Here is a 22912-nt window from a genome sequence, read left to right as displayed (position 1 = left end):
CCACTTCGGCGTTCCAAGTGGGCCAGTTGCTGTTCATCCGGGAGGGATTCGCAGCTACTCGACAAGCTGGAACTTGAGGCCGCAACGTCGGCGGCAGCGGCTTTCCGCTGTTTTCGCGCCCATTCACGTTTCTTTAGTTTTCGCTCTTCTTCCTCCAAGCGAATTACATGCGTCCGTCGCACAACGAGTTAACACCTCGAATGCCGCGACCTTTATTCTTGCGGAGACACACGTGGGTGTCCCTTTCGCTGCCCAGTCTTAGGCACCCTATTAGAGAATAGAGAGTTTTAGCATAGCGTGCTCCGTCCGCTAACGCTACGGCGGCGGGTAGCGGGGCGCGACTGGAGAGAGCAAATTCGTCACGGTGGGGTGGATTAGTTCCGCGCGGCCTGCCTTCGCCATGCACGCTCTTTCCCTCCGCTGAGGGGCAACCTCCTCGCACTCCCCGCGTGCGCATGCGCAGTCCGGTCCCGCTACCCGCTAACCTTAGCGTAGCGTACGGGAGCCGCTATGGCATTGTGCCTAGCGTACGGGACTCTATTGTCTGTGCAATACATCAACGCAGATCCAAACCGCTCGACTGCGGAGGACAGTTGACAGGGCGCACTGAGCCATGATACTCCCATGTATAAATCTCAATCTCACAACACCACAACGGGTACATATGTAATCGGTAGTGGTATTAAGCCCTGCGGTGCGTGCATGCCCCTTCCCTCCACCCCTAACCAGTGCACGCCTAAAGCGGCAACCGGGGATGAACGCATAATTAGGCGTAAAATACACCGGCGGAGGGAGAGAGAGAAAGATTTTAAATGCGGCCAGACTAAGACCTATTATTATTCTTCCACCAGAAGAACTATGACCAGCTGGTCAATGATGGCCGCCGACGCGTCAATGTCGCTCGGAGTGGCTTTCAAGCTGCAGAAGAATTATGTGCTCATGCACGCCGGCGTTCCAACGGGGCAAGTTGCTTTTAATCGGCAGGGACCCGCAGCCTGTGGGCGAGGTGGAATTCGAGGCGGCAACGGCCGCGGCTACATTCTCGGCGGTGGCGGTGACGGTGGCTTTCGCGCATTTTCACACGCATTTTCACACGCAAATTAGCGCTGCTGTTGATTCTCCGCAATCATCTGATAACGGCGCTACGGCCGCTGTCAGACGACTGCGGAACTTGCGAAAGAGGCATCGGTGGTGGCGAGGGGAATAACCGTTATGATAACCTTTGTAAGAGAGGGGTTGGCGGAGTCGAGGGGGAGCCCCGGAGCGGCGCGGCTTCATCGGAATTAAAACTTTGAGGGGGGAGGGGGGGGGGGGGTGAGACATATAGTGCTTCGCAGTAATGAACTTGCTTTGCAGGAAAAAGTACGAGATCAACGGTTGGTGGCCGCCATTTTCAGGGTCCTCCGTTGCTGCCTGGACTGAGACAGCTTATTCATCCTCACCATCTCTGGTTTATTAAAGTTCTTATTTGTATATCTATATTTGTTTATTTGTACCTATATCTATCTATTTATATTTTCAGCAGAAGGTGCTTAAAATCACGTAAACATTTAGCGGCCACACCGGAACATCAACGCCTTTCGTTAGACAAATGATCCTCTAATGTGGCGCTGGGAATTCCAGGACGTCCGCGAGGGCATTTCAGGGATCGCCGAAGTCCGTTTGTTCTGCAAAAAAGGTGGCTTCGCTGCACGACTTGTGCGTTAATTTCCCCGCGTAGCGCGTGTCTTAAGCTTGGCTTTTTGCAGAACACGGCAGCTATGCAGAAAAGCCAGACACACGTGAGGCTGCATGGTGCCTCTTAGCCGTAGGAGCGTAGGAACAAGTTGCTTGACAACATGAGACGCGTCGGCATAAAATTCATACAGAAAAGGCGGGAATTGAATAAGTACGCGGGCGACTTTGGCTGAAAGTGCAAATTGTTTCACATTTTGACCCGAATCAACGTCGTTTATCATAGGCATCCCATCAGTTTTGCCAGCCCGAAAGGGAACCCCGGCATACTCATGGTGGAGAGCCACCACGTTTTCTTGCTCCCTATATCTGACTGACTGCTGCTTGTAGTGAAAACGAAGAAAAGTTGTATAGAAGAACGGCAGGGACAAGGGACAGCAGCGAGCTTAAATAATTTATTGTTAAACAGTCAAACAGCAGTTCCTTTGGGAAAGAGCGCCATACTAGCAGGGCACATTTACGATTTTCCAGTTCGAGCAACATAATTATTCTGTTTTTGACCATGTTCTTTTGAAGGGACTCTTCAACACTGCGGTAAACATTTTTACTCTTTCCTTCGCGTCTGGAAGGATTGTGGATGCAATAGCTATGGCCCGCACGGAGCGGCACTGCGTGGTTTGCTTGTCGAAGCAGATCGTCCTTCTGTTCCTGCTTTGCTCTTGTGGCGATTTTTTTTGAAGTGGCTACCGAATGTGTTCATTGCTGCAACAGAAAGGAAGCCGACCAATAGCCGCTATACCGCTGTAATGACGTCATTCGAGCGCTCGGAGGACGCCAAGACCGGGAAAGAGAAAAACCTTTCCAGCAAGTTCAATGTTATCTGATGGGCATAGAGCACCAAGTTTTGGCTGAGGAAGGTTGTGAACCGCTATTCTAAGCACTGGATGTGTTTGTTGAGTTCGTTCTGAAAGCATTTAAAGGAGCCATGAAGACAAAATACAAGTTGGGTTTATTAGAAAGACTGCTTAGTCCCGATAACAATGATGCCAGTATCACCGCATTCTTCGAACAAATAACGGAGATATGAAAGAAAACGTGTGAAGCAGTCGCGACCCCCTAGCCAATTTCCCGCAACTTTTCTATGACGTCACGGAACCTTGTTTGTGCGATTGGCGGCCGCCTAACTGACCTGTCGCGACGACACATGACTGGACGTCTGTAATGGGGCCTCTAGTTCCATTTGACCGCATCACTTGAACGCTAACGTGCAGTTAACGCACTGAAATTTATGTTTTATCGTTGGCCCGCATGACGTCATTCTTGATCATAACACGTCACTGTGGCGCAAAATTTGAAAGTTTTTATATAATTCCTTTTTTTTCGTTAAAAAGAACATCTTTTGTGGCTGTAATGGAGCTGAGTAAGATGTTAAATCCTAGTTCTTTCAAATTAAACGAAGTTGTATTTCCTCTTCATGGCTCCTTTAAGACCTTAAAATACCTTGAAACAGTGTTGCAGGGTCTATTTAAATATGGGTGATAGATGCCTTGATAAGGCTTTCTTTTCCGTCTATGTGCGCGCGTGCTAGCAACATTCAGCGAGATAGATGAAGCCGGATGGGTTTCTTCGAGCACGTAAGCCATTTATTCTTGCGAAGGCACCCTCAGTCTCTTTCTGCTTCTTGGACGCAGTCCTGGAAGGGTAAAAAAATGCCAAGAAGCCTAGCAATGAAATACAGTTACAGCAAAAATGCAACGAAGATAAGAATTAGCGAAAGTAACGTCTCGCGCAGGCGCATAAAATGCATATTCTGCCTGTACGAAGCGCACATTGATCAGATTTGCAGTTCACGCGCGAAGGAATGCGCGAAAATAGTGACTTCGGGGGTAAGCGACCTTTTGTGAGGCCAAAGAAAACAATGATAAAATTCATTTCGCGGATTTCGTGCGTACGTGCCAGGCTGATATTTTTTATATAGCGTGCTTTCTGCGTGGCCTTCTGGCATCGATTTTCGGGAAGTGAGCACAGTTTGGGGCAAAAACCACAGAGAAAGAACCGCAAAGGACACCATGGGCCGTCCGAGTATTAAATGACTGGACTAATAATAAACAACAAAATCCGCTCGCTATACAGTCGCATATGATTATAGTAAATTATAATAATCAGATATTGCCTCTTCGCTTCTCTGGGGCTCGCTTGACAGATTATGATAGTGGCACGGACATGGCATCATGAGCAACCGACATCGCCCATACAACAGTGAAGCGCTATAAAAACATCCCAGGGTGAATTTGGGTGTTGGTGGTGGTGGTTGTTCGGAAATAGAGAAGAAAGGAATTTGCACTGGAAACATTGTTGAGCTCAGCAGGGGGCTAACCTCATACAACCCAGTCGGGGGAGGGGGAAAGGGTGCAGGGGGAAATGAAAGGATATAGTGGAGGGTGAGAGAGAGACAGAGAGAGCGACAGAGAGAGGCTAAACTATCGTATCAACAGTGGCCCTAGGCAAATATTTTGAATGGGTGGTAACGTGATTGTAAGCTAGCGAAAGCTGGTAATGTTATTCTCAAATTAAAAAAAAAAACTGGTTTATTCCTCTGTCATCAGAATCGGCAAAACACGAAAGTGAAATGTGCAGCGAAATCTGCATGCAACTGAGCATGTTTTGCGGGTAGGTGACTGTCTTGCTGGTGTGCTTGGCGAGCGAAGTACTGCTGGCGGGTCGCTTCGGCAAAGGTGTACTGGCATCATTTCCGTCACGGGTATGACGTCAGTGGAGTCGTGGTGTATCCCCGCATAAAACACTTTCGTATTAAAATATAAAACCCTAAAACGAACAACCCTAAGTATAACGTACTCTTCAGTACTAAAGGTTGCTTCTACGCAAGAAGACCCTGTGTGCAGGGGTGCACCCTTTACAGGCCGCTTGCTTCGCTGTACTGGCTTCATTTCCGTGACGGATATGACGTGAGTGAAATTTTGGTGTATCCAGGAATTAAACACTTTCGTGCTAAAAAAAAAACTGCGCATAAAAGACGGCAGATCGAACAAAACAGCATGGGCGCAGACTCATAAGCGTATAAAGTAACGTCTTGTAGGGTGATCACAAATTTGCTATTGCACCTCCAAATGACTTGGCATAAATATTGCCCACCACATGAGGCTGACTTAGCGAGACACGGTTCTTGGGGAGCATGGAGAAAACAAATCTTCCCTCTATTTTGCTGAGCTGTAGTGTATTCAACACCGCGCGGGAAAATTAAAATGGCGACCAGACTTTAGGGGAAATGCCCAAGGTGAAGTAAGTTTCTGCGAAGGAAAGTTGGACATTCACCTCAATGCAGCCGCACGGCTACAAAGGTAAGCAGTATACAGCTTACCTTTGTAGTCGTATGGCTGCATTGAGGTGGATGTCAAACTGTCCTTTTCAGAAACTTACTCCACCTTGGGGACTTAATTACCCTAAAATCTGATCGTCTAACTACTATCCATCACATCGAGTTGTTGATCAGTTCGCCCTCGCGCTACGAACTGCTAGCCTCCTGGTTAGCTCAGTTGGTAGAGCTACTGCTTCGGTTAAGCGGTGGTCCCAGGTTCGAATCCTGGCCCAGGACGAATTTTCCTTCAACTGCGAAGTTTCTGAAAAAGCTGTACAGCTTTCTTTTGTAGCCATGCGGCTGCATATAGGTGGATGTCAAACTTTCCTTCGTAAATTAAAATGAAGCAGCTATCTTCTGAAGAGTTCGTTGAAAACTCTGGCGTGGAAACCCCAAGGAGGTTGGACAATCTCCTTGGGAAACCCGAAACGCCGTGTCAGAGGTGCATCATAAGCCATCTAAATTGAAGAATGCGGCTAGGTGAAACTTAGATGAAGGCACTTTGCCGTAGCTTCACTTTGTAGACTGCGCACCAACGGCATTTGCCTACACTCTAAAATGATTTACACCCCTGATTGGGATTTTTGCCTATGAATAACACCCACAACTATAGAAAGAAAAACCCGCTTGAAGGGTGTCATACACGACAAATCACCGCTTAAAAAGGTGTCTTCTGTGTTTTTGCTAGGTTTTAAGCGTGTTAGTTATGCCATACACCTTTAAAAGGAGTGTGTGCTTTTTCTAGGGTATCATAGACCAGGAATATTTTCCTTAGGGGTGTAAATCATTTGACAGGGTACAGTCATATTTATGTTGCGATGCACCACGACCAAACTCACCTTGAAGTCTTTGGCCCTCTTGGCTGCCTCTGACTTCAGCTTTGGATAAATCTGAAATGGTAATGAAGTTCATGAAGTTCGCGTATTGTTAAGTAGTATCCTAGCAATTAGCTGCACCCTTAAGTGACACCTAGTTACATAGAATTCCTCTTTCACAGGAATCAGTAAAACAAGAAAGTGAATTGTTCGGCCAAATCTGCCGCTGAGCACGATTTGCCGGTCGGCGGCTGTTTTGGGGGTGTGCTTGCGAGCGACGTCTTGTTGCCGGGTCCCTTCGGCAAAGGTGTACTGGCGTCATTTCCGTGACGGATATGACGTCAGTGGAATATTGGTGTATCCCGGCATAAAACACTTCCGTGTTAAAATATAAAGCCCAAAACTGAACAGCTCTAAGTATAACGCACTCTTTTGAACAAAAGTTTGCTTCTCCGCAAGAAGAACTGCATGCAGGGGTGCACCCTTTACAGGACGCTTGCTTCGTTGTACTGGCGTCATTTCTGTGATGGATATGACGTCAGTGAAATCTTGGTGTTTCCTGGAATAAAACTCTTTTGTGTTAAAAAAAATGGGTGTGGTAACCATCTGTGTGCTGGGAGACAGAAGTTCGGTCTTGGTATTTTGTAGACACTTGACTGTAAATTTGCGATAGTATTTTTTCGAATATCAACAAGGAAAGTTCACCCGATTCGGGCTGCGAACTGAGTAGGGCTATTAATAGGTAACAGTTTCGGACATTTTGAAAACCCTCCGTTGCTACACACAACATTGTTCATCTTGGAAATATAGTACCGAATTCCCGAAAGCGCAGAAGGAACCCAACGACGAACGCTTCTCGCATTAGAATGCTTGTCGCATCAGATGCTCTATTTTAGTCTCTGTTCCGATTTTGTTTCGACATTTTAGAACTAGGCTATGGAATGCTTCTGTTTCTGTAAGCAAGGCAGTCACTAGCGGCGATATTTCTTGCATGACGTCACATCAGCACACAAAGAATGCCTATCCTCCGAGGAATGCTGGCAAAGAGAGAAACGCCCTTTGAGCAAGTTTCTAGGTTTGCTGATGTGTGTGAGCAACGACATCAGGCTCGATTATTTTGTGGCCACCCACTGTAAGGAGTGCAAGCGCGTGTTGACCGTATTAATGCGTATTAAAGCGTTTCAGATTTGGTAAGAAGTAAAAAATTAAAACAATTCCACTCAACCCTTCCGTTTTCGAAGCCTCAGTTTAGGTGCATGACGCCGCGTGACTACGGTGGCTTGATACCGTGAGTCCACACGAGCTACGACAATAAGCCGGGCCCCTTAAAGGGACCCTGCAACACTTCGGATGAACGCTTTACTCTTTACTTCGCATCTCGAAGCACTGCGAAAGCTACAGTTATCGCCAGCACGGAGCGGCACTGCGTGATTTGCTCGTCGCACCAGACACGTCCTCTTTGTATTTGTGGCTTCATTTTTAAAGTTGCTATCGAAAAGCGTTCATTGCTGCAACTAAAGGAAAACCGGCCAACAGCCGCTAAATGGCCCCAGTGACGTAATTCGGGCCATCGACGAACGTGAAGACGGGGAAAGAGCGAAAAATAATTTGGATATGTTTCCAAGTTATGTGATGAGCATAGAGCAGTAATTTTTGGCAGAGGCACTTTGCGACCCCCTAACCTAAGTACTGGGCGTGTTGGGTGACTAAGTTGTGCAAGCATTAAAGATTTCGAAAATATTTGAAAAAAGTGTTGCAGGGTCCCTTTAGTGCGCCGCACTTTAAAAGAAGTGCCGTGGTTGAACGTGGTCAAAGCAGTTTGTCGAGCGTCAGCTCGGTTTTCGCACTGGGAGCGTGCCGTGAACGCGCACCGCAAAAGAGAACATAGACGCTGCTTAGTGCCGGTGTAGGCGCAAACGCTCAGTGAATTTGGTTGTCACCAGCGCTTCCTTATTTCATTTTCTGATGGCGTGCGCCCTTACTCTTACCCCATATCCCTCTCTCCGTACGCCTCCCCTTAGGACACATGAGCGAATCGACACTTTCACTGCGCAACCGCACGAGGCGCCATGGCTTGACCTTGGCTACTCCTGAAGGTCAGATTGACGCTACGAGCAGTTTTCTCGGCCTGTACCTGGAGTAATAAACCTGTCCCTTTAAATATATTTGCGGAGCCCTTAAACTACGACAATGCGTTTTTTTTTGCAATAATTAGGAACTGGAACTATATGAGCAGGATTCTTAAAAAAGCTAATTTTGTCCTTTCTGGCCCCCATTTCCCGTTCGTGCTGTCTGATGAAAGCCACACGAATTACTATTCCCCCGCCCATTGAGTGTGCTAACAAGTGAGTCGTGCACCGTCGCGGTTCGTAGCAGCCGAACACGTCGCTAGGGGCGTCCACGCTGAAACACCTGACAACCATGCACGCAGTTGACAGTTAGCCAGTTCCGCCAATCACGCAGAGAAAAGAGAAAAAAAAAATGTTCCCCGCTTGTAAGGCAGCTCTCAGAGCACGCGTGTCCCCGACTCGAAGAGGTCGCATTGGATGACTTATCCGGAAAGCTGCCTGCTGCGGCTGTGTCGCACCAGCTGCGATGTCTTTTCGTAGAGAAGAGACCTTCAGGCGCTTCTAATAGGAGCGTTGTACATGCGACAGTTGGAATGTCTTCTACTCAGCTTCATTATAGGCTGCTTATTTAAGACAACTTTTATAAAAAAAATTCGTTGTTATTTGCCTTTGTTAATACCCACACTTTAGTTTCCATTTTTATTTGCTTGGTTGTTTGTTAGGTTCTTCCCCCGCCAGGATTTTGTAGCAGCGGGTATTTCCTGTTGCAGAATGAATATTTCCAAAACAGAAACAACTTAGAGGATCGTTTCACGAAAGACACCCGTATTTCGTCTGAATGACACTTGCTAATTTCTGCCGTAATTGTTATCTAATTATTTTGTTATTGTTTAGCCGATTGTTTTTACACGCCGTGACGCTAATATTCTGTTTCAGGTAACATTGGAACATTGAACATTGAAAGTGCGATGCCAGTGGCAGCGCTCGAGCAGGTGTGTCGCCTAGCAACGTGTTTTCTTATGCTTGGGCCACATTCCTTTACACACTGACAGAATAATCTTAACTAACTGAACTATTTGCTGGCTTTTGACGACTAGCTTCAATACCCACGACGTCAACTCTTCAAGTGTAGGAAAACAAATTTTAGCAGAAATCAGTAAGCCTGATGAGTTGGGCTAGCGGAACCTGTCAAGTACCTTGTGTAAGTAGCATTCGCTGGGCTAAACCTTTACAAGTGAGCCAAAATAAAATCGAAGAAGGCGCCAGCATGTTAAACACGCAAAAGGCTCGTTGATTTTAATCTTTGTTTTGTGGCCGGGGCTCGTAGAAGTTTGTTAAAACATTCAAGAGCGAGCGATGTTTTTTTTTGTTGCTGATTGTAAGGGCCCGGTCAGGAAGAGCTGTTGTTGACTCACCGATGACTTGATGTAGGCTTCGGATCGGCACTTGACAAGGATATTCACCTGAGGGCAGTAGAAAACAGGGATGAAATGTGGCAGCTGTGGGCTGAGCAAGCTAACAATGCAATGCTGCATATCGATGACAACAGCAAAGGTGAAACGAGCTTCAGCAGGTGCTGAGCAATAAAGAAATGTTGAGTATCAGGGGAAGCAGTAGTCATAATCGCATTAGTAGCAAGAACGCAATAGGGGTATGCTAGGTAAAGCTCGCAACTGACCTACAAAATGAATCATGCAGCCCTCCGTCTAACGTCGAAGGTGCTTGAACGCGAAGCTTTATTGTCAGGGATTCCTTGGCGGTCGTCTGAGTTCGGACTTAGACTCGCAGATGATGTGGACTTTGGCTCGTTGAGCTTTGATTTTGACTCGCACGCAGTTTGGACTCTTGATCGCAGCGGCTTTGACTTTGACCCTTGGTAATTTGATTTCGTGCGAATAAATCTTCGCATTGAGGACGAAGATGCGGTCACTGACCAAGTCAAGGTGAAAACACAGAGACGTTCTCTTGCCTGCTTAGTGTGACCAAGGAACCCGTACGGGTTCCGAAACGTCTCTGTGTTTTCACCTTGACTTGGTCAGTGACCGCATCTTTGTCCTCATCATGATACCTGACCAGACGAACTTTCGTCGAACTCTTGACTACAAAGCTTCGCGTTCTCCCGTCGTTGTGTTAAACAGACGGGTGCATGATTTTTCTGTCTAATTTTGCACGTCCATGCACCCCTCTCCAAATCCAAACCGCTTCGACTGTGTCTTACTGGCGCACTCGGATAGACGTCGGCTTCTTTACGCGAGGGACCGGGGTTCGATTTCGTCCACGGGTTGCTTTTTTTCCCTTTAGACGCTTCCACGATCATCATCATCGTCAGAGTAAATTAGCTTTCCTGCAGTGCGTTTTTGGTGCTTATGGACGAATCAGACAGACATATATAAAGCTTCGCTTTAAAAAATTTGCCGTGGTTGAACGCGGTTGAACATAGGCCGAGAGGTAGCTCAGTTTTCGCGCCGACAGCGCACATGATTACACCGCAAGAAAAAAAACAACAACACAGATACTGCTTGGCGCAGACTGCGCTGTAGCCGTAACCGCCCAGAGAAATTGGATGCGCCATTGCCTCATTACATAATTTTATGGTAGCATGTGCCTTTATTCTTTTCTCTATTCCCTCTCCACTGCTGTCCCTTTGTAACGAAAGACCTATTAGACGCTTTTACTCCGCGCAATCATACGAGGCGCTGGCTTGACCTTTGCAGAGCTTGAAGGTGAGGCTGGCGCTACGGGAAATTGACGGAATGAGATATTTTCTGTGTTTGTGCCCGGAGCAATATAGCTTTCGCTTTAAAAAAGGAACCCAATGTTTGAAAGAAGCAGAGGACGTGGGGTTACGCGTCTACTTTTTGTGTCGTTCTCTACACGTGCCCCAACAGCAGTCCCAGGAAAAAATGTAACTGGTCCCAGCTGGTTTTGGTTTAATTCCCAGCTGGGACCAGCTAAGACCAGCTGGGCCCAGCTGGGAACTTGACCATAAACCAGCTGGGACAAGCTACCATTTTCTCTTGGGGTGGAACCATAAAAACAACAGTAACAAGCGCACACACGCAAATAAATACAATGGAATACACGATGGCATTAGAGGGAAGTTTAACGGCGTTATAGACTCCGCCCTAGCCCTTTGGGCCCTGGTGGTGTCAATTGACGCCATCATATAAAAGCTCCTCTAGCGGATAGAGAAAGAAACCACAACGGCTAGTTTTTTTTGGAATTGTTCTTCAATGATGTCTATTGCGATAGATATCACTGTTGTTTCATTTTAGTGGAGCTGGACGCTATAAAGAAGAAGAAGCTTCGGTGAAGACGAAATTACGACATCGAGGCTAAAAAAAATGGCGGTCCCAGTTTTACTCCTAAGCTTTTAAATCTATAAATACGTGCACTACGAAGCTAATTTTTGTTTGTAATTGCATGGAGTCATAAGCTTTAGGAAAATATGTAAAAGTGGACTCTGCTCAACATAAAAGTTTTAATTGCCAGATGTCCCAATTAATTGCCTCATTAATAATTCTACTAATATTTTCACTTCCAGCGCTATTTCTGGTTTGTGGGCTTATGGCACCCTAAAATTTAGGAAACCACACAGAAAACATTATTTTGCTTGAAATAAAAAAAATCACGGCGGAAAGGGATAGAGTAGTGAGGGTTCGCTGCTCCCGGCAAGTAGGTTGTACAATCGAGGCGAAGAACCTTCAAGGGAATAGGCGGGCGCCTAAATGAGCTTGTTTAGTGTATAAAATCAAAACAATAACACAGGGATCCCAAGAGAATTTGCCAGCATTGCTAGGCATGCAGCAGTACCGCAGGTCAGATCTCGAGTGTGTATACGGAAGTTTCTAGTAAGCGTGGTGGTTATCGAAGCATACATACAACCCTAAAAACTTTACAACAGGCGCTGGTAACATGTAGGCGTTACTCCTGGATTTCAGCAGATGATTGACATACAACATTTCACGACTAGATAGCAGAGGTATACGCCCGAATCTCGGATGTAGTTCACACATATGTAAAGACAGCATCGCTTTGCAAGCTTTATCTTTGCACCTCAACCTTACTTCCCGTGCCAGCAGCCATTTCCACCCATGGACGTGAGCAACAAAATATTTCATTGACCAAAAAACAGTGACCGCTTCAAACTAGGTACCCGACATAGCTTGATCCCGACAGTACCTACATACAGCCTTTCTTCATAAAGAATCTAATGTAAAAACTCATTGCCAATAACTACATAAAGAATCTAATGTAAAAACTCATTGCCAATAGTGATTTCAGCACGGGGGCATAACTTGGGCAGTGGTCAACTATTTCTTGTGATCGCCTCCGGCTTCGTATTTCACCCAGTCTTGATCGAGGTCCTAATACAGATTCTCCCAGAGGACTTCACTGACCTGTCGTATTTCTTTTCCCCCTGTGAATGATCGCTGCGGCGATGATTACCCGAGGCATCTTTCTCTGCTGCACTGCAAATTCAAGCTACTCAAAGTGACCGCAAGCGCAGCCGTTTTCTTGAGGGATAATACTCATAGGTGATACGTACCTGTTTCGGGGAAAGGCACGGCAGGCTTAAGCGTCTCAGGTCCATGCTTTCTCGCTGGAAACAGTCTGTGACTGTCTTCATGAAAATGTCGGCGTTGCCCTGTGTTATTAGGAAAATGTTACCAAAGTACATTTAAGCACCACGACAAGTGTAAAGACCGTAGCAGGGAAAAAATCAACTAGGTCATGTCTACTGTAGTGGTTTAGTGGGATTTCTAGATTCATAGTCCTGGGGTACTGTATACAAGGGCCGAAACAAAGCACCGCACAGGTTTGACAGGTTTCGCAGGTTCTCATATGACGCTTGTTACTTTTCATGTTTTTTAGGAGAGTCATTATAGGGCTCGGGAAATAAATGAGCCTGGTAAGTTGAAGAGGCGCAGTAGGGTATTACTTTTTCATTGCTACTTGTCCCGGCGCCCTTAAAAACACACTTGCTTATTTTGTTATGTTTCGCATAAAAAACTAGTGCTCTCCTTTGTGCAGCCTGTGCTCAGTCCTCTTCTTTTTGTCTGGCAAAAAACTGATACATTTATATTGCTTTCCCGTTTCTTAATTCTTCCTGAATAAGTAGGAGAACTCAATAAAATACTTTGTTTTTGAAAGGAGGTTTTCATCAGATAAGCCAACCAAAGAGAATATGTTCAGCTACTGTGGTCATCGCGCTGAAGTAGCTGTGCAACCGGCATGCCCCGTGCTGACCCCATTTACTCAGCAAAGTGCACGAACAGGTGCCATCTCTAGATCTTGATGCAGCACAAAATGAACAGCTGGTAGAAGCAACTCTTGATATTGCTGATGCATTACTTAAAACGCGTTGCGCAAATTAAGCTTGTATTATTACTACATTTATACACTATATCGATACATTTATGCGTTTTATTGATTTTGTAGCGAAACCTACACTACGCTACCCCGAGCAGTCTTCGCGGGGTCACCAGTTTTGGCCTTGAGAGCTAGAGGTCAAGCCGCACCCCCGTCCGCAAGCGCCCGGGTCGGAGCAGCGGCCCGATGGCGGGGAAAGATAGGCGGCAGGTGAGGGATAGGCTTATTCTTGGATGAAACCAGCGCGAACTTAAACAAAGACAAAGGAAGTGGAACCCAAGGACCGCGGCTGGTCTAAAAACTTAACATCAGTAAGGGTGGATATAAACACTTATCACAAAACAATAAAAGATACTGCGCATGAGCGAAACAGGTTTACAAATGACAAACTGTTCGCATGGCGACGCAGTGAAACATCCCCCTCGCGAGGGGCACGATCAAATGCAGAGCATTTCCGGGGGCGCACGACGTTAAGTAGTTTGCGTTACGTTAATGTTGTTGCACTTGTGGCAACTGCTGACGAGAGAGCGCTCATCAGCAGTAATTTGAATGAGTCAATGATATAAGGCGCGTACGTAGCGTCCCATTCTGTGTCGGCTTTGGGGCGCAGTGGGTAGAGCACCATGTACATTGCGTTCCGCCCGCAGGGTCGAGGGATCGAAACCAAGCGCCGGATAGGAGGAGGAGGAATAAACTTTATTTCAATATTAGTTTTTGTAGTAGTGGCAATGGGGGGTCTTCTCAGTCCAGAAGTCCCTGGGCGGTCGCTGCCAGGCGGGCCCTTTCAACCAGCCGAAGCTGATCGCCGGGGTCCGGGCTGGCTAGCATGCCTTCCCACTGCTCATGGTTGGGGGAGGGAGTAGGGGGGAGGGATGGTGTGTGGGAGCACGCCCAAATCATATGATACAGTGTGCAGGGTTGGGGACAGTACTTGCAGGTGGCGGAGTAGGAGGTGGGATGAATGGCGTGGAGGAGGGTGCCGTGCGGGTAGGTGTTGGTTTGAAGGCGGCGGTACGTGGTGGCTTCATCCTTAGTCAACTTGTCGTGGGGTGGGGGAAAGATGCTGCGTTCGAGGCGGTAATGTTCGAGAATGTCGTTGAATTTTTGAGGCACAGAATGGTGGACTTGCGACGGTGATGCTGGAGTGTTGGAGGGGAACGCCCGGTAGATATGCGCGCGGGCAGCAGCATGAGCCGCCTCATTCCCCTCCAGAGACTCATGTCCCGGGGTCCAGAGAATGTAGAGGTAAGGAGGGTTAGGGATGGACTGTAGAATGCGGAGGGCTAAGGGAGCTATGTGACCGGCGGCGTAATGGCGACAGGCAGCTTGCGAATCTGTGTCTTGAGATGTAGTGGCTGCGAGGGCTATTGCGATTTCTTTTGCAGTTGTGGAGTCGTTGCCAATTACTGTTGCGGAAGCCAATTCAATGCCTCGGTGGTCTACTGTTGAAATTGCGAAGGCTGGTTTATCGGCATATTTGGCGGCGTCAACGTAGCGGGTTTCTCGTGGCTTGACTTGAAGCATCTTGCGAAGCATTCGAATCCGGGCTTGTCGGATAGTATTTTTTTATATAGTGTAGGGGGAGGGGTGCGGACTACGACAACCACGCCTACGGGCGTCAACGCGGGTTACATCGTGAGTTACTGAAATGCTCTGCATTTAAAAGCCACGGTGATAAGGCAACTAGATAGACACCGGCCACAGTCAAGGCTCACGAAGATATGCAATCTCTTTGTGATGAAGCCACACCCTTTCTCTTTGTGATGACACCATTGCTTGGCTGACACAATTGTCTACTCTTTCTGCTATGTGGAACGCTTCCATAATTTCGGTGGGCGTTGGTTCACGGGGCCTAAATAAATGTCAGTGGCAGGAAAATAAGGTTTACATCCGCTACACTTAGCACAATGTGAAGAAAGATGGGATTGTGGGGTCCCTTTTGACAATTCATGCTCTCTCAAACGCACGTTGATACAACTTGTGTTCCACTTCCTTTCTCTTCGTTTAAGTTCGCGTTGGTTTCATACAAGAATATGTCTTTCCAACTAGCCCAGCTTGCAATCCTTCTGCCGAGATATAGGCGAGGAGGGAACGGAGACGTGCGTGGAACCCATGTCGCCACCTGGCGGAGAAAGACGAGGAGGCCACCGCCACAGCGATTAGCGCGCGCCACAAAGGAAGGCCAGGAGGCCACGTGCGGCGCAGAGACGTGTGTGATGGAGGAAGACGAACATCCAGCTTTGGTCCCTCGTACAAGGACGGGGCTTAAACAACGCCGTGAGGCGAAAAAAGATGATGAATGAGCAGTGTATCCTTTGCAAACTGCAAGCATGTCTATATCATGGCAAAACCACACCTCAACAATAGGCCTAGCCAGGGCAGGGAAGCTTTCGTTGTCAACAAGGGTCAACCAAAGCTAAACCACAGCAATTTTTTGATAGATTTATTACGGTTGTACCGGTATGTTCATTCTTTTCCCATGGACAAGAGGGAGGGCTGCTTCATTGTCAGTCCACGCATTATAATCAACTCTCAGGAACTGGTAGATAGAAGCTCGGCATGACATTCTTTCCTGATGTCCTTAACTATTATCTTGTGGCTAGCCGTTATGTAGGGTTACAATACGGTGGTTGTTTTTGATAGGAAATTCGTCGCCCCAGCCGAGTAAGATTGAGAGGATTAAATGTAAAACGAAAAGCAGATGCTTGTGGTGACTATCGCACTGTAACTATCGCAACGAAAGCTTTGGGATTGAAGTACAAGTGTCTAAATGAAGCGAACGTAGGCGGAAAATGTTCCAGTGACGTCGTCACCAAGTTCCCGAAGTAACTTTATAAATCACAAAATTCGCGAAAATTAGGTGCCCATACAAAGGGAAGCGGAGAGTCACTAAGTCAGCAGAAGTTATTAGTTGGAATTCTCAATTCTTTCGCATTTATTGACCGAAATCTATATTGATTGGAAAATGGGTCACCTTAGAAAAATGGAATAATTCAGATTTATTGAAATGAGTTATTTAATTTGTCGTTTCAGGAAGCTTCGGCGAAGCTCATCATGTGTATGTTGTGCTACATATCAAGGTGTGTTTGTTGCAGCGAATACGTGGCGTGGCATTCTGCTAGTTTCAACGTCAGGTGGCATTCCAATGATTGAAATTATTGGTTGATGAAAACTGGTTATTGAAACTACCGGTTGATTATAACTGACAGTGTGAAATTTTACATTTCATTATCGCGTTTTGTCACGCGTTGCTCAGTCGCTGTCTTTGTATCAGGTATCTAGACGAACATCCATGCGGTCCTTTGGTTTACTTTTATGACTGCATAGCACCTGCAAGCTGCAGGGTAACTTCGAAGCTGCACTTGTGCAGCTATCGCACCCATATTTGTGAACAATTTAGTCCTGTGTTGGACGCCGGGTTGGAGCCCTTTGAACTCCGCTCCAACCCGGCGTTACCCGTCCCATTCACACAATACTACCCCAACCCCTCAGAAGCAAGGGCTGCAGCCAGGCACGCGTCCAAGCAGTCGTTGCGGAATTTCGTTCCACCAGACCCCGCTCCCCTGCCCGTTGGGTTGTCCCGGGGTGCACAAGTGCTTCTGCACAAGGCATGGGCTGGTGCCGCGCTAGCCGATGATGTGTTGGCCAAGTGGCGTGGCTATGTGACAAAGCTGCCGTCCAGGATCAGCAACCTGAGGCTGCGATTGCCTGCACCTCCTGATCCACAGGAGCCACTCCCAACTACCACTGTACACCGCATATTGTGGGAGTGTCCCGGCCTTAAAACGCCCCGTTCAAAGTGTCTGCCGCCCGGCGTCCGGCGGCTTGTGGACTGGACACGGTGCAAGAATATTCTTGCACCGTGGGACTGGACAACGCCGCTGCAACCCGCCACTACATGGCAGACGCTGCTTTCTCTGTGGGAGTTCGCGCGCTGCTCACGCGCGAATGTAACCTTTAACCCCCCTTCCCCCACCTTCCTTTATTCCCCATGCCAACCGACGTGTCCACCTTCCGTAATAAAGTGTTGCCATGTTATGTTCGTCCTGTGTTATTTGAGCATAGCATTATTTAAAGTACCCGAAACGTTTTACACAATGAGTCTCCATTGGTGGTATCGCGCACAGGAGACAGAAAGAGAGGGACAGAGGGAGAGGGAGAGAGAGGGACTTTATTATAGAAACAGCCCGAGACCGAGCCGTCGTGCCGCAGTCTCTTCATTGGGAGACAGCCGGGCCGTAGAATTCCCAGAGTCCCTCACTAACCCGAAAGCAGTGGGCCTCCGGAGTTCTTGCATTGACTTGACGGCCACGCCACGAGCCAGGTTTCCTTCGACTAACGTTGAATACGGTTTGATCAACTCGCCGTTTTGGTATTTCATGAACATCAGTAAATTTGCCCAGCATGAAAGGCCGAAGTTTTTATACGAGCTTCCACTGTGCCCTTTACCATGGAGGAAGGACCACACAATTCCAGGAAGCGAGGAACTTACGGAAAAACCATGCTGCCATTATGCTGGAGGCAGAGGATGGGCAAAAGGCCATCGTGCACGATACTTTAGCATACTCGTTCGGTTTAAATGTGTTCTGTGTGCAGTTGCAGCGTCATCGTTATGAGATGAGTAAAATCTCACGGCAACTTGCTGCATGGCTGGTCGTTCCCTGCATGCCGCCCACTCTGGCTGCGGGAACTTCGTATTACATGTTACTGCAGTTCCTGATTTCTTGCAGTTGCAGTAAATTACTATGCTTGTAAACGTTATTTAAACCGGCGGTTCGCAGCAAACGTCTAGGGATAGTCACTGAATGCATCTTAATATGTATGTGTCTTACGTATTTATATTCTTTACGTGGTTGATTGTGTGTTTTAACGCACCGAAGCTACACGCGGGATATGAGAAGCGCCGTAGTGGAAGGCTCCGAATTAATTTTGACTACCTGGGGATCTTTAACGGTCGCCAAAGTCTCGACACAAACACAGGCGTTTTAGCTTTAACCCGTGCCCTTGGGAACAGCAGCACAGCGCCTTAGCCACCGAGCCACCCCAACTGTCGTATGTGCATTAGGTAATGAGTGCATCACCAACGTTCTGTGCAACGTCAAATGACAATTGAACGTGTTTGTACGAACAGATGTGGTATACACAAGCGAAGAAGGATGCAAGTACATCGGCTTTGGAGGCAACATATTTACATTTGTAACTTTCACGGGTATATGCGCTTGGCTATATTCGGGTACAACTTAAGAAGGGCAACGGAAGTTGCCGCTGTGCCTCATCCCCGCAGCCGGATGTTACTCCGCGCGGTAAAGTAGTGTGTTACTGGGAATATTTTGAATATGGCAGAAGCTGTTTTTTCGTGCTTTTTTAGACCTAATATACTTGTAAACTACTGCAGTGACGACAAAGAAACTACGCGAGAAAAGGCAGGTGATATCACGCATTCATAGCAATCTCATTTTGAAACGCCCGCGCCGGTTGACATTCGGGCCCGTCGCTTAGGCGGAGTGATACCGCACATGACCTATTGCCGTTCTTAACTTGTTCCCGAGTATAGCAAAATAATTCTGTACAATGGTTTCGTGCATAACATGATGTTCTATATAGTAGGTCTGTCCTATCACAAACTTGTAAGATACCATAGCCTTTACTACAACGTAAAAACCTGCGATTATTATTTTGTTGACTGTACGATCCCACAATAATGTACTCACATAGCATTGAGATTATCGCACGATTTTTTTTTTCAGTAAGGACCACACTGAAATCATGTCAACATGCATTATGACTCTCATGAACAACTCATGAGCACATCTAGACACGTGTCAAATGCCTGTTTTCCCACTTTCGGCCCCCTATGCGTTAATAAGCAACTGCTGAAGTGGTCATTGGCGCACTTTGTATTCACGACACTATTATTTACCGATACAGGCCAACGTCCTTTTAGTTTAGAGCCCCTTTAATAAAAACAAAGGTACCGAACGTACAATGCAGCAGCGACATTTTGTGGTGGCTGTATGGGCTTAGTGTCAGTAAGAAAAATAGAAGAAACGGTAGTGACCCTACTGAATTTTCTACTTTATAACCCACTGAATATTTAAAATTTCACGACTCGCTGCAAACAGATGCAAAGAAGTACTCTCAATGTATCAACCGCGCCCTAGCAGCGGTTGTACTGCGGCATGTGTACGACCTGCTTGCATGTGTTCACCGCGTTTTGTACAAACCTACAGGAAACTGCAAGCTTTCAATGCGACAAGAGTACCCGGTTGAGTTGCCCCCTACATTTGGAGGCGTGAAAGTTTTTAATTTTTAGCCATCTGCCCTTCCCGCGATTCCCCCCGGCAACGTGGCCACCGTCGTAGTTTTGTTCCACTTTGCGCTAGTATAGAAATCCCCACTCCTAAAATTGTAATTATGTAATTTCTGTGACCTGATGCACCATGGATTTTCTTGGATTTTAGAGCGAGATTTTTACTACGCTACATCCTTCAAGGTCGTTCGTCGCGTTGCAAGTGACCTTAGCCGCCGGCGCGCAAGCTGCCTGTTTCTTAGCGCTCCGCTTGCCCCGAGCATCGCCCCTGTGCTACCAAATGGCTAGGGAAGGGGTTTATGGTTGCTTCGCCAGCGCTTGGTCTCTCAGCGCCGCCATTGATGGTGCTCCGGCTGGGCTGTATGGGGTGCCCTTCAGCGCTTAATTAACCAGAGCATATAGCTTGACGACAGGCTGCGAAATGTCAAGCAAAGACAAACTTTCACGGAACACTGTGCACGTACTCTTTGACTTCGCTCGTGGTAACTAGGTTTACTGTTAAACCTAAGCCATTTTTCATTTGGCAATCACATATATAACCACTGAAGTGTCTGTTTGCTGGATTGTTCCTCTGGTAAGCTGTATAGCTGACCTCTCTTGGCGATGTTGCTTATTTTCAGATTAACGGACGTGTCAAGAATACACCAGTGATCATTCATTCATTCATTCATTCATTCATTCATTCATTCATTCATTCATTCATTCATTCATTCATTCACTTAGAACACTATCAAGGCCCATTGACAGAGGGGGTGGGAAACAGAATTTTATGGCACACCAAAGGGAAACAATATGCCAAATACAAAGAGCAATAACAACAGAACTACTGAACTTCCTACAAGAAAGAGGACTGCAAGCCTTCCTGTAAACCTGCCTTGCCACTCTATCACTCTTCGTGCTTTCCTCTCTATCTCTGATTTTGTACCCCTCTTTCCCTTACAGGGGCGTAGCCAGAGGGGGGGGGGGGGGCACACCGGGCCCGTACCCCCCCCCCCCCCCCCCCGAAATGTTTCATGCCAGGCTGGGGGGTGCGGTTCGCGTAGCCTGAAGAACCGCCTGAAGTCGCCTGCAGGCGCTGAACATGCATTTTCAAGGACATTCTTGTTCATATGAAGCTGAAAACGAGGGCTACGTCAACGTCTGATCCCTGTACCCGCTACAGATGCTGTAAATGTCAGCATATGCAACCGGGGCACATGCCCGTCTCCGAATAGCTCCTGCTGCATTTCGCGCCGGATACACACAGCTGCGCCGGGAACCTGCCGCAAGACGATCGAGGCAGTCCCGCTGTTTCGCTGGCGGAACAGTGCACGGCCGGTAAATCAAAAGACTCATATAGGCATACATGTGGTATGAACTTTAGCATGTCATTCCTTGTCTTTACGCTGGCACAAAGTGTAATAACATGAGCATGTCACTGTATTTTGTTCAGTCAAGTATCAATCCTTGATATGTTTATTTTTCTACCGACATCGCATTTAATTGACTATTGCAATTCCATAATTTCTGCTGTATGCAAAGCATTGCTCTGCCCATCTTGTATTTCCTCCACATCAACAATGCTAAGCTTTGTTTTTGGCACTATTCCATTGTTTCCTTGACCTCCCCTTGGTTAAAATCAGCATTCTGTATTTTCTTAACCGGAATTTAAATGAAGCCATGTCTGTTCTATTTAACGGCTAGAAATAGAATGAGATTTAAGAAACGTGCAACAAGCTCAAAATTCAACAGCAGCGCAATAAGGTGTCCCGCTGTAAGTTTACTATTCACGTTACTAGCACAAAAAATAACTACTATATCAAAAAGGGGAATACTTAAGGACGAAGACGCACGTTTGCTAGCTTCTCCCCCATAATATATGAATGTGCCACACGTACACTCCAGTGCGATTCGAAGGTTGTCGCAGGAAAGCTACTCTTTGAAATGAAGCAGACAGAACACCAGCTTTAGCAAATCTTCCATGCCAGTTTCGTTATCGTCGGCGTAGATAAAAGGCAACCAAGTCTGCGTTTCATAAGAACGAATGTAAAGCTTGAAACCCATAGGGTGGCAAGTCAGTCGTGCGGCCCATTGTTGTAGCATTGAACAGCCAACAAGGGAGAGAAGAGTGCGAAATCTTGATTTTCATGGTTCCGAAACGAAACCGTAGGCCGGTGGTACGCTTGGCCGCTCGATGCTGGCGCGATAACCTTCAAATCGGGCTCAACTGTACTTTATAGCTGATAAGAAAACTTAGTCCCATCCCTAAATGAAAATCTAAAACACGCGAATCTTGATAGTAAACACCCAGTGTTGGCCTCCGCTTCCGCCTTGCAAACTTCGGGGACTGCGCTCCACTCAAGAGCACACTCATGGTTACGCTCACCAGCGCGTGCCCGCATGATCGCCTGCTCTACGGACGAATGAATCACCCGTGGCCTACCTATAGACCGGCGAACGGGAATTCAGGTCACCACCACCATCAGCAGCATCATCATATAACCTCCTTAAGGTGGGCTTTACTCTTAGCGTTCAGCATACACAAATCGCATGTTGAAGTCAGTATCAAGCTTCGCTTCAAAAACAACGCGCAAGAAGCCTTGCCTACATATTCCCCCCCCCCCCCCCCCCCCCCCCCCCCGAAAAGAATTTCTGGCTACGCCCCTGTTCCCTTACTTGCTTACGTCCTTCTCTCTTGCTTTCTTAAACCTGCTTTCATTGCCGCAAAGCAAAAACAGGGAAGCAAAAAACAGAGATCAAACTAAAATAATGAATAGAAGTCTGGAACACAAGCGAACCTGAAAAGGACAAAAGAACACTGCATTGGAGGGGCGACAAGGGGGAAATATGATATCATTACCTTTGGTCGCAAAAACCTTCGATCGCAGGATGTCAAGGCCTCCCCAACTGCGAGGAAATAAAGATAAATTATTATTGATTACCGAATAATTACACAGCTTCCTACTTGGCCGCGTCTTCAGATGTTATTTTTTTGAAGATGTGCCAAAGTGCGTGAAGAAGCTGAAGCAGCCGAAAGCACAAAAAATGTCTTAAAATGTTTTTTTTTTCATTCGGAATGACAGATAAAAGCTCGGGTGCCTGAAAAATGCGATAATATGAACTATTATTTGCGGGGACAGTGATATTGACACGTGTATTGTCTCTGAGATGCTCCATTTTTCTTTCTCGGTATATGATACACTCTGAAATAAGTAGCTGGAGTATCCGCAGTCGTATTCGAGGGCCTGGTGCATTTTTTCATCACACAATGCTTTTGGAGAAGTTTTCTGATATTTAGAGGACTTAACAATACCTT

At 46.9% G+C, this 22912-nt stretch overlaps 1 long non-coding RNA gene across 1 annotated transcript; it reads right to left on the bottom strand.

The window, feature by feature from the left end:
* Positions 1-3285: 3285 nt before the first annotated feature.
* On the bottom strand, positions 3286-22499 carry LOC144141481 (uncharacterized). Its single transcript, XR_013316615.1, has 5 exons — positions 22457-22499; positions 12484-12582; positions 9350-9397; positions 5890-5940; positions 3286-3367 (listed from the first exon to the last, which is right to left on the bottom strand). It is a non-coding gene; the product is annotated as an uncharacterized LOC144141481 (long non-coding RNA).
* Positions 22500-22912: the final 413 nt, after the last annotated feature.

Source organism: Haemaphysalis longicornis, unplaced genomic scaffold (genome assembly GCF_048455015.1).
Source record: "Haemaphysalis longicornis isolate Haplotype H1 unplaced genomic scaffold, Haemaphysalis longicornis Haplotype H1 scaffold_6, whole genome shotgun sequence".
Lineage (NCBI taxonomy): Eukaryota > Metazoa > Arthropoda > Arachnida > Ixodida > Ixodidae > Haemaphysalis > Haemaphysalis longicornis.
The sequence above is the reverse complement of the archived record's forward strand: the minus strand, read 5'-3'. Positions and strand labels throughout refer to the sequence as shown.